Here is a 15,027-nt window from a genome sequence, read left to right on the forward strand (position 1 = left end):
TTGCGCGTCGCAAAGAGAAGCGATACAAATGTTTGCTCAAAGGAAGCTCACACGTGAAACGAAAACGTGAAAAGCCCCCCCCCCCCCCCCCCCCTCTTTATCTAAAAAGGGAGCTTCGGCGGAGAGTTAAAGTAAAAAAAGGTGCGCGCTTTCGGCAGCCGCGAGGCAGTCGGTGCGTGCTTCAATTGCGTGTGACATGATTAGGCCTGAACATGAATGCGTAAGCAGGAGGCCGCCGGCGGTATCGGCAGCTCAAGCGTTACGCGGAGGTCTATGAAGGCGTCGCGTCGGGGGAACGGCAGTAGCCGTTGAAACGAGCACGACAGTGTCGAAGCAAACACTCCGGATTGTGTTAAATCCAATTTGGTAAGGATTACGCAATGGGCGGCTCTTGACGTTGATTCGATTGTTCTATACGTCTAGGGCCGCCAACAGAAATCGCGCCACGCATACTGAAAATTCTGCGCACGTCGTCGGGTTGTTCTAAACTAGACCACGCTGCTCAAGAGTCCAGAGGGCGTAGAACGTGCCCGCACTACTTACGCTGGATACGTGTTATGTCACAGAGAAAAATAAAATAAAAATAAAAACGGCGAATCGCTGATTAAGCCGTACAGTGCTTTCTTCATAAGGTGTGGCTACCCGTTTAAGGAATGAAGAGCCAGGCACGAGAATTACCAGGCACGTGTTACCAGGCAATGTTACGTGTAGGGACCAAAGAAAGAAAAATTACCTCCCCCTCCTCCCCCGTGCTACTAGCTGTAACAGGATTTTAAAAAAGCCAGAAACCGGGTGCACAGTACAACCTTGTGAATGATGTACCTACATTCCACCGAGGATTTCACATAATTTGCAACTTGCAGAAATGCGCATAAATAACCGCAAAAGTTTTGCACGCAAATTATTAAAATTACCACGAAAAGGTAACAGCGATAGGAAAAGACCATCTTCGGACTACTAGCTGCGTGTTTCTGAAGATTCTCTTAGAGCGACTCACGCATTTCTCTCTCTGGTCATTAGGGTACTTCCAATTTCGCCAAGCCATTAAGAATGGGCTCTGGCCTTCGGCGTTGTAACTCCTAAATGACACCAACGTGGCTGGACCAAAGCCACGACGACAGAATAACAACAGAAGTGAAGGCGGCAGAGGGATGGCGTGTGACTATTGCGAACACTCACCCCGCATCGGCAGTTGGCGTATGGCACACGAGCCAGCAGCTCCGGCTCTGCTACCCTCCGTCGTCCAAGGACTTCCTCGCCGAGAGCCTAAGACCAGGACCGTCAACGGAAGCCCCGGGCACCGTCCGCCTCCGGGAGGGTTTTCACAACACTGCGGCGGAAAGGAAAACAGGATGCAAATATAATTCGATGATAACTACTCGAAAAGCACTGCGCTCACGATTTCTACCCGCACTGCTTTGAGTTTCAAACTAGCCCTGCAGGAACTGGTTGGGACTGCCATTTTGTAGCGGGAGCTACACTAAGCGACTTTTTTTCACTGTTTTTTTTTTGGGGGGGGGGGGGGGGGAAGGAAATGGCGCAGTATCTGTCTCATATATCGTTGGACACCTGAACCGCGCCGTAAGGGAAGGGATAAGGGAGGGAGTGAAAGAAGGAAGAAAGGGGTGCCGTAGTGGAGGGCTCCGGAATAATTTCGACCACCTGGGGATCTTTAACGTGCACTGACATCGCACAGCACACGGGCGCCTTAGGAAAAACGCTAAGGCGCCCGTGTGCTGAAGCGACTAGTCGAGCATTTCGCGGTACACGCGAGAGGTCAGGTGTGCGCATGCGCCGTTACCATGGTATATGGGGGAGGCCAATTGTGCGCATGTGCCGTTACCGTGGCAAACGGGGAGGAGGAGTGGGTGCGCCGCGCGCTTCGTCACCTCTTTCTTCCGGAGTCCCTCCTTTATCCCTTCTCTTATGGCGCGGTTCAGGTGTCCGCCGATATGTGAAACAGATAATGCGCCATTTCCTTTCCCCAAAACCAATTTAACCTTACGGCCGCGGACAGCGGTGTCGGTCTCCACGGCAGGCGTCGCATGGATCACACCTACCGTTCCGCAGAACGCATCAAAGTGCACCGGCGTGATAAACGACGGACTGAGAGAAGAAACGAAGAAAGAGGTGCCGTAGTGGAAGGCTCCGGAATAATTTCGGCCTCCTGGAGATCTTTAACGTGCACTGACGTCGCACGGGCGCCTTAGCGTTTCGCCTCTATCGAAACGCAGTTGCCGCGGTCGGGTTCGAACCCGGGTACTCCGGATCCTGGACCGCAAGGATTGACCTTGTGTATCTGAGAGAAAGCAAGCAGTCTAAATACTGTGTAGGCAGCATTGAGACAACTGCGTGTTACTTTACCGTTCATCGGGCAGTGTTTATCTCTGTTAAAACAATTGAATAAACAACGTGTCTCACCGAATATTCTTCAATGCTTAACATTTTAGTTACAACAAACTCGACAACATGCGTAACCAGCGGGGAACTACAGCTCTCGCTACGTATATCCTGGCATAGCTGAGCTAAGCCACTGCCAATTTTTTTTACACCTCGAAAGGCTAAGCCTGTGAAAAAGGAAAGTATACCGGGGGGCTGGATAAATATCGAGAGCACCAAGGGTTCTCACACGGACACAGTTACCTCAGGACAAGGATGTTATCGCTTATCCCCATTATCGAAATGCACACACCGTTGATGATACTCAGGTTGGCTATTTGGCATTATATATCCCAGACGGTTTCTTGGCAGCTGACTAATAAAAGTAAAGAAAAATCCTCAAAAAAGTGAAAAACATAGCAGTGAAAAAATTCGAGGAGACACTTAATCTCGGCCTTAAGGGTATGACGCGATAGCGTTAATGGGTTTAATGCCCCTATATCCGAAAGATGTCATTCTATTCTTTACACTCACAGATCCCTGAAGTCCTCATAACACTACTGGCGCAGTGGTACAGCATTAAAGCGATGCGCCTCTGCCCTGCGATGACAGGTGCTGCCACCTGCATTCGATGGCGGCACACAGTGATGCCACGAGCACTTCTCATGTTACCAATGCCGCTTACTACTACGACGTCATATACAGCGCCACAAACTGGCGGGTGCTGCGACGCAGGGCAAGAAATTTTTAACTCTTCAAATTCTGTAATCAAGAGGGAGGGTTTATTGACGGGAAAGAGAGAGGTAGTCCGCAATCGCCGTGTACGCACGGCTTCGACAAAGACGGGGAAAAAAGTCCAATGAATGGAGAGAAAACCACATTGAAACGTCACGCCCTTCCCATCTGCGGATGCACAATAACCCCCCCACCCCCCCCCCTAAAAAAACAACTTTCATCTGGAAGACACCCAATCAAATCAGCCAGCTGCGGCAGACGCGAACTTCGCTTCAGTATAGTAGGCAACACAGATACACGAAGATGAAGTTCCAAACCTTGCCGCCGCTCGACAAAAGAGGGCGGAGTGAGTGTGTACGTGTGCGTGTAGAGAGAGAGAGAGGGGGGGGGCAACATGAACTTGTCATTCACTTTACACTGTCAAGAAAGCGCAGTAGCGCAAGAAAGCGGTGGTGTAAAGGAGGAATCAACTTTCGGCGTCTAGCACGTGTGAAAAGTGGCTCGGCCTAAAGAATAATAATAACACCAAAAAAGAAACACCAAAAGGCGAGTGCGAGACCCTCTCGTATGTCATCCTCCGCAATCCTTTCTACCACTCCGACACATCCTATACTGTTCTTTCCTCCATCGGCTCCCGACGCGTCCCCTCTTTTCTTCGCAGTGTTCCTGCGCAAAAAAAAAAAAAAGAAACGGTGGTGGCGAGCGAGAAAGCGAACGGAAAATGCACTCGGAAAAATTGGCCCGCTCGCAGATGGAAGAACCCCGCACTCGAAGCAAAACGCACGCCACCCGGCGGAAAAAAAAGCAAAAAAGATGCAGCAGCAGCCTCCATTACCAGGCCGCGACAAGCAATAACAGTACTTCAAGAACAGCGTCTTCGCGCCACCATACCCTCCAGCTATGGAACAGCCAGAGCAGCTACGGTCCTCTTCGCAGAGACATACGCGGAGGCGCAGGCCCCGATAGGAGCACATCGCGAAACGCAATAGCGCGGGTTCTTCGCACGACCATCAGGGGGCGAGAATCGCTCCGGCAGAACGAGATCGAGAAAGAGGGTCACGGCTAGAGAACTACAGCTAGGGCTGTTCGGGAAGCTCGCGACGAAGGAAGGAAGGAAGGCGACTGAGCAGTCACAGCTGGCGGCGCCGCGAGTGGGCCGCTGAGGCGTCGACGACGCCAAATCGTTGTCGAGACAAACCGAACACAGCCACGCGAACGCGCACTACAAGCAGCCACGTCGTTTCTCTCGACGTGTTCTCTTCTCGGAGGAGAAAGAAATACAGCCCCTCATTTTGGCGAATCCACTTGTCGCGAAGGTGGCGGGGGAAGTGAGGGATGCGGGAACGAGCGAGAAGCGACGACCGCCCACACGCGCCCGCGCCTGGGGCCATGTCAACGCGCGCAATTTCAAGAATTGGCGTCGCTATGGTGGCTCCGAACATACATGCCCCTGCGGCCAGATCGCCATCAAAGCGTGCAGCGCACGACAGCGACTGCGCAAAAAGGGCACGGGTACCAATACAGACGATAGTATGGGACGCACAGAACTTCCCTCCGCCTTCCTTCGAACTTTCAAGACGTCAAGAGAATGTCGAGCTACACCACCGCTTACACGTTGTTCCTGCCCTTTGGAGGCGGCAAACATTTCCACACTCGCATTTAGATCTCCATGACAAACGCACCCCAGGCCACCAGCGCACGGCAGCAGGATGAAACTTATTCCTCCCAAACGGCAGCTACCCCAGTTGCCGCCGAGATTAGGGCCCAAATACAGCGGACGGCATCACTTGCGAGGGAGGCCGCGGTCGTATAACCCTGTGCCTCCGGAGGTGCGTCGTTCGTCGCTCACTCTCCCCACCGATTGGCGCCTCTCGTCCCTCCCAAAGAGCGCCCCGCTGTTCCCCCCTTCCTTCCCAGATTCCCACACAGTCGACGCACGCAGCAATTACCGGTGCGCAGCGCAGTCGCCAGCTTTGCCATCCCTGCTGCGACGTATGTAGAAGGATGGAAGTTTGCCTCCGAGGGAAACTTCGTGGAACTCCAATCGAGGTGTTCCTTTCTCCGGATCAATGATTCCAAGTGGAGCTCGTGCTCACCCCTTGTGCACAACTTGGCCGCTACACGCAACACCAGCCTGGAAGCGTCTCCGCATTTAAAGTTGACCACGAGGCCGCAAAGAAACTTTGCAGACACTTGAACCTGGACTGCACTTATCCCGGTAGCGCTTTAGAGTGATCACTCTGCCAGCGGCGAAGTCAGAAGGTAATGACCAGGATCGACCGAATTCCGGAAAAAATACAGCGGCAATTAGTAGCGTGCACAATGTGAGGTTCGATCCTAGTGAAATGTGCCAGACGCCCAAGGATATCCGCATATGACCCCAATTTTTCGAAGCGAACAGTTATGAAAATGAAAATTGGTAACGAGGTCATGTTTTCTGAAAGCGAACCCAAATTATTTTTATCGTCTAGAGTACCAAGGTCTTGACATAAACAGAGGAAAAGACGTCCCTGGCATATGAAGCAACAGCTTCTCGCATGCAAGCTTCGAGTACTGAAATTGAGAGAAAAAAGATATGCCGTTTCCAAATGCAGATAACTAGCCAGATAAAGGCACACACCTGTGATTTAGATAATCAGGTACAGCCGGCTAAATCTTCAGCTAACGTGCGCGACGGCCGCTTTTTCTGCGCTCCTGCGCTTTGCGACGAAGCAAGCTTGCGGAAAGCTCGATATTTAAGCACGGGCTTAGTGAGCCTGTACTTAGATTCGATATTTTCGCAAGTTTGCTCCGTCATAAGTTGCAGGAGCACGAAAAAAGCAGCCGCCAGGAACGCCAGCTAAAGATTTGTCAGGCTGTACGTGTAACAACAAACGCAAAAGAAGTAGTAGTAGTAGAAGTACTACTACTACTACCACTACTACTACTACTAGTAGTAGTAGTAGTAGTAGTAGTAGTAGTAGTAGTAGTAGTAGTAGTAGTAGTAGTAGTAGCAGCAGCTGGGGGTTAATAGAGCAGCGTCAATTGCGGTCATGATGCGCTCGTATGAATTATCTATGGCTAATAAGGCAAAAACATCACTTTCAAAATATGCTAAAATACTGACCGTTACTCGAAATATAACTAAACTGACTGAAGGAAGCCAATGTCATTTGAAAAGTTTACATAGAATAAATGGCCAATCGCGGAGAAAAAAAATCCGGATGAAAAGGTATGCAATCTTGCTAAGCGCTCCTGCAATACTGGTAGTAAAGATAGGTTCGTTCTTCTTGGTCGTGGTGAGATTTCGTATAACTCGTATACCGGGCTCCACCACCGGGTGCCCCACCGTCCGAGACGAGACGGTATAACAGACGAGATCCGGCAAAACTTGACTGAAGGAAGGAAAACTGAAACTTTATACAGGAATTCACATATTTACAACAGAATAAACGGCAAGCATGATTACATGGAACTGGCTAAGGGAAAATCTTCCCTCCTTGGCATCGCCAAAGATGCAAGGGATCTAAATCTAGCTCAGAACGCCTTTTCCCGGCTCCGGACCTGGTTTTAAAGACCTAGGAGACTGGCCCACCCCTTGCATCACCCAATCACAAACAACTAACACCTGATTGGTTCAAAAACTGTATGGCACGCCTTCCCGCTTCGGCAAGGTTCAAAACCCTTTCCCTAAAATGCCCAACACGAAAAGAACATCAAAATAGCTATACGAACATGGCATTCCGGGAATAGACACTCGAAATGATTGGCCCACCAGGTTTAGGTGGCACGCCCCATGCCTTCACAGTATTGCTCACACTCTCGCCCCCAGAAGAAAAAGCAAAAACAACCTCCCATTGTGCCCGCAGGCGCAATCGTTTTCCTTTGACTCTCGTCCGGCCCGCAGCTGTTCCGCACTTAGTCCTGTCATCGGACCACAGCGGGGCGCCTCTCGTGCGCATACGCGGCTTAGCTTGCCGCTGTTACGGACGAGGCGCGACAACATTCCGGGAGGGTCCAAACAACTGGGAGTCGTCTCTCGACAGATGCTTCAAGGAGGCGCCGGCGTGTCCGCGGTGCCACTAATGCACGCGGCGGCGTCAACGAGGGATCCGCATCTGTTGTTCACGGGGGTTAAAATGGACGTCCGCCGCCCGGGACAATTCCCCGAAACCGACGTCCCCATTAGCTCACGGCACGGGACCCCCCCGCGAGACGCAACGACAGTGTGTCGGGTGTCGGCAAGGGCGGCGGGCCGCGGCGCCGCGAGCCATCGGCGGTGGACGCGGCTGTGTTTGTTTAAGGCGAGCAGCTAAATGCTCCCGCCTCGGAAAGAGACCCCGTTTTCCCGTAATGAAACCTTCTGCGCGAGGGCAGCGTCGGCCTTTCGGTCCCCGCGCAGCGTTGTGCAGCGCAGGTGCCTGACCTTCGAAGCCGAGTGGGCCCCCATTAGGGCTGTTCATCACTGCCGCAGAGACAGCAGGAACCATAATGTGCCGGAAGTGGCGAGAGTGTGTTGGGGACGCGTCCTGGCAGCCCACGGACTGGGCGCGTGATCGACCTCACAGTGATTCAACGCAGCTGCCCATTCGATCCCTTCACACGCCCCCCCTAAGATTCTACCAGGGGCCCAAATGGCACCTTGTAGAATTATAACACAACGAGGGATCCCTTTTCGCCTATAAAATCGCTCTGAGGGCGACCTAAGTAGTGGGGATACTACTGCAAACACATCGCAACGCTGCAAACAAATTGCGACACTGCAAACAAATTGCGACACTGCAAACACATTGTGACACTGCAAACACACTGTGACACTGCAAACACATTGCGACACTGCAAACAAATTGCGACACTGCAAACACATTGTGACACTGCAAACACATTGTGACACTGCAAACACATTGCGACACTGCAAACACCCAAACGAGCGGATTACACCGCAGTTCCAGTTACTGCCACAGCACACGTCACTGGGTTTGCTCTTTGGTACACATGTCCTCTCTTCCTTGCCCCCCGGCGTGATCATTGCTGTCTGCCTCCCAGCTGTCGTTCGGCAACCTAGACAGCGCGTCAGCGTTACCGTGAGCGCTCCCTTTCCTGTGTTTTATTGACACATTATATCTCTGTAGGGCAAGTGCCCAACGCGTCAGCTTCGCTCCCTGAGGCGTGGTGAGAGTAAGAAAGGAGAGGGGGTTGTGGTCAGACACCACAGTAACCTGAGCGCCGAACAACCAGAGGTCGAACTTCCCCAGCCCCCAGATGACTGCAAACGCCTCTCTTTCTATGGTTGACCATCGAGCCTGCGTTGGAGAAAATCTGCAACTCGCGAACGCAATTGGCCGCTCGGAGCCATCCGCGGCACACTGGGAGAGACAGGCTCCCGCCGCAACCGCTGAGGCGTCCGTGTACAGCCAAAACGGCTTGCCAGCATCGGGCGTCCCGAGAGCCGCAGCTTCACAGAGTGCCGCCTTGAGTCGCTGAAACGCACTTTCAGCTTCCGCGGGCCACGGAATTTTGTTAGGAATCCTTTTCCCCGTTAGCTCTGTCAGCGGCGCTGCCACCTCCGCATAGTTGGGCACATAGCCCCGGTAATAACCGCACAGCCCGAGCACGCTACGGAGCTCTTTCTTCGTTTTCGGTGCCCTCAGTCCCCTAATGGCTTTCAATTTTTCGGGATCGGGTGCGTGATTTCCCGAGCCCACTATGTGTCCCAAGTAACGGATTGACCCTCTCGCCACCTGACACTTTTCCAGCTTAACTTTCAGGTTCGCCCTCTCTAACGCTGCGAAGACGGCGTGCAAGTGTCGTATGTGGTCAGGCAACGCCTCGCTGAACACGGCGATGTCGTCTAAGTACGCACACGCGTAGGCAGAATGCGGGAGTAAAAGCTCGTTCATGGCTCTTTGAAACGTCTGGGCCGCGTTTTTCAGCCCAAACGGCATTACCGTCCACGCAAACTGCCCCCGATGGCAGACAAAAGCGGTGAGTAGCTGAGCCGACTGTGCCAGGGGCACCTGCCAATACCCTCTTCTAAGGTCGAGGAGCGTAATGTACTTAGCCCTTCCTACGCTCAGAATGAGCTCCTGCTGCAACGACATCGGGTAGGCATCTGCCACTGTCCCCGCATTGAGCTTTCTAAAGTCCACACACATTCTCATCGACCCGTCCTTTTTGGGGACACAGACCACGGGATGGGCGTGGGGGCTTTCGCAGGGAAAAATCAGACCCATCTCAAGTAGCTCATCTACTTGCTTGCCCACTTCGCCTTTTAGGCTTGCGGGTATTCGATAAGGGTAACCTGACCTCGGTGTGAAGCCCTCCTCTAAAACGATCCTGTGTTCTCCTATTTTCGCTACTCCCGGCTTGTCGTCGAATAGGCCTCGGTGTTCGGTGAACACTTTGCGAATGAGGTCGCCTTCCTCCGCCTTCAGATGGGCCGTCATGTCCTTGGGGAGGACCGATACTGTAGCCCGCGTTGACACCGATCGAGGCACGTACTCTACTTCGCCAAACGCCCTGTCCTCATCAAATATCACCCCAACTGTCATTACGCGCTTCTGATACGGCCGTAGTTTGCTGGCGTGTACTAATTTTCGGGCACCTCCTGGCATCTGCACGAAGTACGAGTGTTCGCGATACTTTCCGTCAACGCTGCCCGGCCCTTTCCACTGCGGGAACATTTTTCCAGGACGTTGCTCGTCAAACACCAGCACACTGTCTCCTATCTGAAAAGTTTTGTCCTTCGCCCGCCTGTTGTACTGGGTCGCGTACGCGTTCTGCTGCTTCGAGCTCACTAATTGTGCCACCTCCGCTGCATGCTCTAGGCGCCTCTTCAGCTCCCGCATATACTGTGATGGGGACGGCCCCAGCATAGCTGGTACACTTATCTGTCCCGCCCAGCTGCGCTTTAAAACCACCAGCGGACCGGTTGGTTCTCGCCCGTACAGCATCTGGAACGGGGCGACGCCCGTCGTGTCATGTGGTACCTCGCGGTACGCCCATAACAAGAAGGGCACAAACTTGTCCCATTCCTTTCCTTCCTCCTGGATGATATGATACAGCATGTTCTTAAATGTCCGGTTCCAACGTTCGACCGCGCCGTTACTTTCGGGGTGCCCCGGCGTTGAAAACCTTGGCGAGCAGCCTAGCCTCTTCAGAAACTCTTGTGTGAGTTCGGCCGTAAAGTTTGTCCCGCAGTCTGAGGCGACTACTTCCGGAATTCCCGTCCGGCTGAACACCGTCAGGAGCGCGTCACAGGTGGCCTTCGCACTGAGGGAGCGCAAGCACACCACCTCAGGCCATCGTGTGCACAAATCGATGATGCACAACGCGTACCTGTGACCCCTTCCTGAGGGTGGATCCAATGGACCTATAACGTCGACGTTGACCTGTTCGAACGGGTATCGAGGCCTCGTTAGCGGTTCTATCGGCACTCTGTCCGTCTGGCGACGATCCGCCCTTGTCTGGCACCCATGGCAGCTGTTACAGTATGCCCTTACATCCCCTTCAATACCTGGCCAATAAAACGTGTACTTGATTCGCGCCTTAGTTTTCCTGAATCCAAGGTGACCGCCCCAGTTTGATTCATGGGCTAACCTAAGTACTTCTTGACGTCGGGATTTAGGGAGCACCAGCTGCATTACTGGTTGCCCAAGCAAGTTTTCCTTATGGTAGAGGAGACCGTCTACTTCAGTTATGCCACCTTTCCCAGCCCTGGCGTTTTTCCACACTTCTTGCAATGTGGCGTCATTGCGCTGCTCCTCCCTGAAAACCGCCGAAGCGCTGCTTTCCTCGGTTACACTACAAGCTGTGTCTTCGGCGATTAGTGCGCCGCTCTCGCTTGCCCTGCCGACCACCGCGTGCACTTCCGCGTGGGGAGTTACGCCCTCCTTGACTGGTTTCTCTTCTAGCGGCCCGTGTAACTTGTCCCGTTCCACCCCCACGTGGTCTGCCACCTGACCGTCGTTCGCCTCTACTAGCCCCTTCATATCACACTCCTCCCTCAGTGACTCCCATGCTTCCTCCGAAAGCAAACAGTCCGTTCTCGACGCTAGCTTGTCGGTCAGAGCGCATACCACTGGCACCGCTTCTTTAATCTCGGAGAAAATGCCTGCCCCGCGGTTTAACATCAGGGGCACAACTGCAAGCTTAGCCCGTACCTTTTCACCAAAGGCTGACACCAATTCGATGGACCCATGTGGCTCCACCAGTCCCGGGGGTACTATGCTCTCCCGCACAACCGTGATTTCTGCGCCTGTGTCCAGAATTGCATTAATTTGCCTATTCTGACAAGACAGAGTTATCGGTCTTAGTTCGCTTTGTGCGGCCGCTCGTGCCTGTGTCGCCACCCGTGCAGTAAGGCTTTCCCCTTTAGCGTTAAGCGCTTTCGTGGGTGTTCGTCCCGAGCCATGCGGGCATTCGGCCCTCCTGTGACCCATCGACCCACACGAAAAGCACCCTTTATACTTCTGCTTCGTGTCCGGCCTTTGTATTCCTGTCGCCTCCCGTTTGGGTTGGTACGTATCTCGCTTTCCGTCTCGACCATTTGAGCTCTCCCCCTTTTTCTGCTCGTGCTTTTTCACTGCGCTGTTCTTTCCCTGCGCTTCCTCGAACGTCTGCAGTAATGCCGCCAACGTTGGCGCTTTCTTCCATCCCTCACCCTCCTGCAAAGTTACGTATCGAAGGGCGTCCTCAGACAGGGTGTTCTTTAGTTGGTCCGCCACTAGCAACTCAACAATTCCCTCCAACGTTTTCACCCCCCTTTCCTCCACATAGAAATTGAGATAACTCTGCAGGCGAGTCGCAAACGCCCTCCAGCTCTCATTAGGCAGTTTTTTCGATGTTATGAACCTTCTGCGATATTCTCCCGCTGAGAGCTTAAGCTCTTCTAGCACCACTTTCTTCAGGACTTCGTACTCCTTATGCTGCGAAGGTGTCAAGCGCGTCGACAAGAACCGCACCTTATCCACTATTAGCGGAAATACAATTTGGCCCCACTGTTCCTTCGGGACCGCGTAGGCCTCCAGGGTGTGTTCAATCGACTCGAACCAGACAGGCACTTCTGCCTCTGCCGGGAACTTCGGGAGCACTCCCGACAACCATTTCGAGTACCGACAGAACTCCGCTCGCGAGTCGCTTCTCTCCAACGCCGTGGCGTTCTGCTCCAGGCTTACTCCTTTGTTGCTTGCTTGGAATTTTGCAAGTTCAAGCTGGACCTCGAGAGCTCGACGGTGCTCCTCAGCAGCTCTGGCCTCTTCTTTTTTAATTTCCAGAGCCATCTTGCTAATCTGAGCGTCAGACACAGACGAACTGTCCTCCGAAACAACCGTTTCCTCTCCCTCACTCATCGTGCTCGCTTTCCGCCTGTCCGGGTTTAAGTGTGCGAACCGGGTGTTCATGCACTCCCAGACCGCCTATCCAGACAGCAATGCCCCCGCCAAGGTGAAAGGCAAAGAGGACTCACCCACTGATGAGATGCACCTCGCTGGCGTCCGACTTTCGTCGCTGTCGCTGTCTCTCTGTCGCCGCCCGCTTCCCCACGCAGCTTCTCCCGACCGGCTACCGCCTTGCGCTGCTGGTCCACCCTTGGAGTCTCCGCTGCTGGTTCCCTTGGAAGCTGCCGATTCCTGCCTTCAGCTCTTGCTCCTCCTCAGCCGCCGATGCTTGGCCCGTTGCCGGAACGTCGTCTCTTCCTCCTTTGCTATCTCCTGATAACGAAAGGATCCTGCTCGACTGCGCCAGTAAAGATAGGTTCGTTCTTCTTGGTCGTGGTGAGATTTCGTATAACTCGTATACCGGGCTCCACCACCGGGTGCCCCACCGTCCGAGACGAGACGGTATAACAGACGAGATCCGGCAAAACTTGACTGAAGGAAGGAAAACTGAAACTTTATACAGGAATTCACATATTTACAACAGAATAAACGGCAAGCATGATTACATGGAACTGGCTAAGGGAAAATCTTCCCTCCTTGGCATCGCCAAAGATGCAAGGGATCTAAATCTAGCTCAGAACGCCTTTTCCCGGCTCCGGACCTGGTTTTAAAGACCTAGGAGACTGGCCCACCCCTTGCATCACCCAATCACAAACAACTAACACCTGATTGGTTCAAAAACTGTATGGCACGCCTTCCCGCTTCGGCAAGGTTCAAAACCCTTTCCCTAAAATGCCCAACACGAAAAGAACATCAAAATAGCTATACGAACATGGCATTCCGGGAATAGACACTCGAAATGATTGGCCCACCAGGTTTAGGTGGCACGCCCCATGCCTTCACAGTATTGCTCACACTCTCGCCCCCAGAAGAAAAAGCAAAAACAACCTCCCATTGTGCCCGCAGGCGCAATCGTTTTCCTTTGACTCTCGTCCGGCCCGCAGCTGTTCCGCACTTAGTCCTGTCATCGGACCACAGCGGGGCGCCTCTCGTGCGCATACGCGGCTTAGCTTGCCGCTGTTACGGACGAGGCGCGACAACATTCCGGGAGGGTCCAAACAACTGGGAGTCGTCTCTCGACAGATGCTTCAAGGAGGCGCCGGCGTGTCCGCGGTGCCACTAATGCACGCGGCGGCGTCAACGAGGGATCCGCATCTGTTGTTCACGGGGGTTAAAATGGACGTCCGCCGCCCGGGACAATTCCCCGAAACCGACGTCCCCATTAGCTCACGGCACGGGACCCCCCCGCGAGACGCAACGACAGTGTGTCGGGTGTCGGCAAGGGCGGCGGGCCGCGGCGCCGCGAGCCATCGGCGGTGGACGCGGCTGTGTTTGTTTAAGGCGAGCAGCTAAATGCTCCCGCCTCGGAAAGAGACCCCGTTTTCCCGTAATGAAACCTTCTGCGCGAGGGCAGCGTCGGCCTTTCGGTCCCCGCGCAGCGTTGTGCAGCGCAGGTGCCTGACCTTCGAAGCCGAGTGGGCCCCCATTAGGGCTGTTCATCACTGCCGCAGAGACAGCAGGAACCATAATGTGCCGGAAGTGGCGAGAGTGTGTTGGGGACGCGTCCTGGCAGCCCACGGACTGGGCGCGTGATCGACCTCACAGTGATTCAACGCAGCTGCCCATTCGATCCCTTCACACTGGTAGCATCTGCTAGCTCTATCCCAGATAATTATCATCAAGCCTTAATGTCCGTGGGGCAGGGTGCCGTCGCTCGCGCCTTAGTAAGCAGTTTAATCTTGACCACAGCAAATCGTGGCGACGATTTTTAACTTCGAGAAATGTCGCGTAGTAGTCTGTGCGTGCCAGACGTAGCCTTTTTGTAACCTATTCCTGAATTTCTTAAACTTAGTCAAATCATCTGCAGAAAGTGTGTTTAAAAAGATCCTGTAGAGCTTTTCTTTCAGTTTAATTTCATGGTGTAACTCAGAAGTTATCCAGGGGTTGCGAGTTTTACGGTTTGTTCCACGCACTAGTGTGTGAAACTAGCGTGTGCGAAACTAGAAGGAAACATGGTGACACTGCCTAAAGGAAGAAAAATAATACAGGGAAACGCAAGCTTGAACCAAGCACATAACATTTAGATTGGCTCCCAATGCAGATTGCAAGCGATGAAGCGTCAGCAAGTTCATAAAACGGTCGTACGTCGTAACGCCAGATTCGAAAGAAACAGCGTATCGACAGCTCCGCTACTTTTCGGATTTCGTTCGCGACTTATTTCTCGCTGAAAGCAGTCTTCGAAAAGGAGCAGCTGCTCAAACTGTTAGAGAAGCCCTTTTGGCGTCCGTTAAAGGGGCCTACGGCTATTCGTTCTCAGATGTGCGCGCATAAGCAAATACCACGACCTCCATTGCTTCGCGACCCTATAACGTACCCTTGGAAAAAAAATTCAAAGGTAAATTCAAGGCGGACGAAGGTAAAATAGAGGCTACGACTCCTCTCCCTAAGCCGTGCCCTACAGTGAGAAAATCAAATAAAAATTAGGAGAAAAAAAAGG

General features: G+C 53.1%; 1 long non-coding RNA gene across 1 annotated transcript in view; it reads right to left on the reverse strand.

The window, feature by feature from the left end:
* Positions 1 to 1,269: 1,269 nt before the first annotated feature.
* Positions 1,270 to 15,027, reverse strand: part of LOC144124913 (uncharacterized) — a 198,477-nt gene continuing 184,719 nt past the window's right edge. Inside the window, exon 3 of the long non-coding RNA XR_013313315.1 lies at positions 1,270 to 1,330. This is a non-coding gene — a long non-coding RNA (uncharacterized LOC144124913). The remainder of the gene's footprint in view (positions 1,331 to 15,027) is intronic.

This window comes from Amblyomma americanum, chromosome 3, assembly GCF_052857255.1.
Source record: "Amblyomma americanum isolate KBUSLIRL-KWMA chromosome 3, ASM5285725v1, whole genome shotgun sequence".
NCBI lineage: Eukaryota > Metazoa > Arthropoda > Arachnida > Ixodida > Ixodidae > Amblyomma > Amblyomma americanum.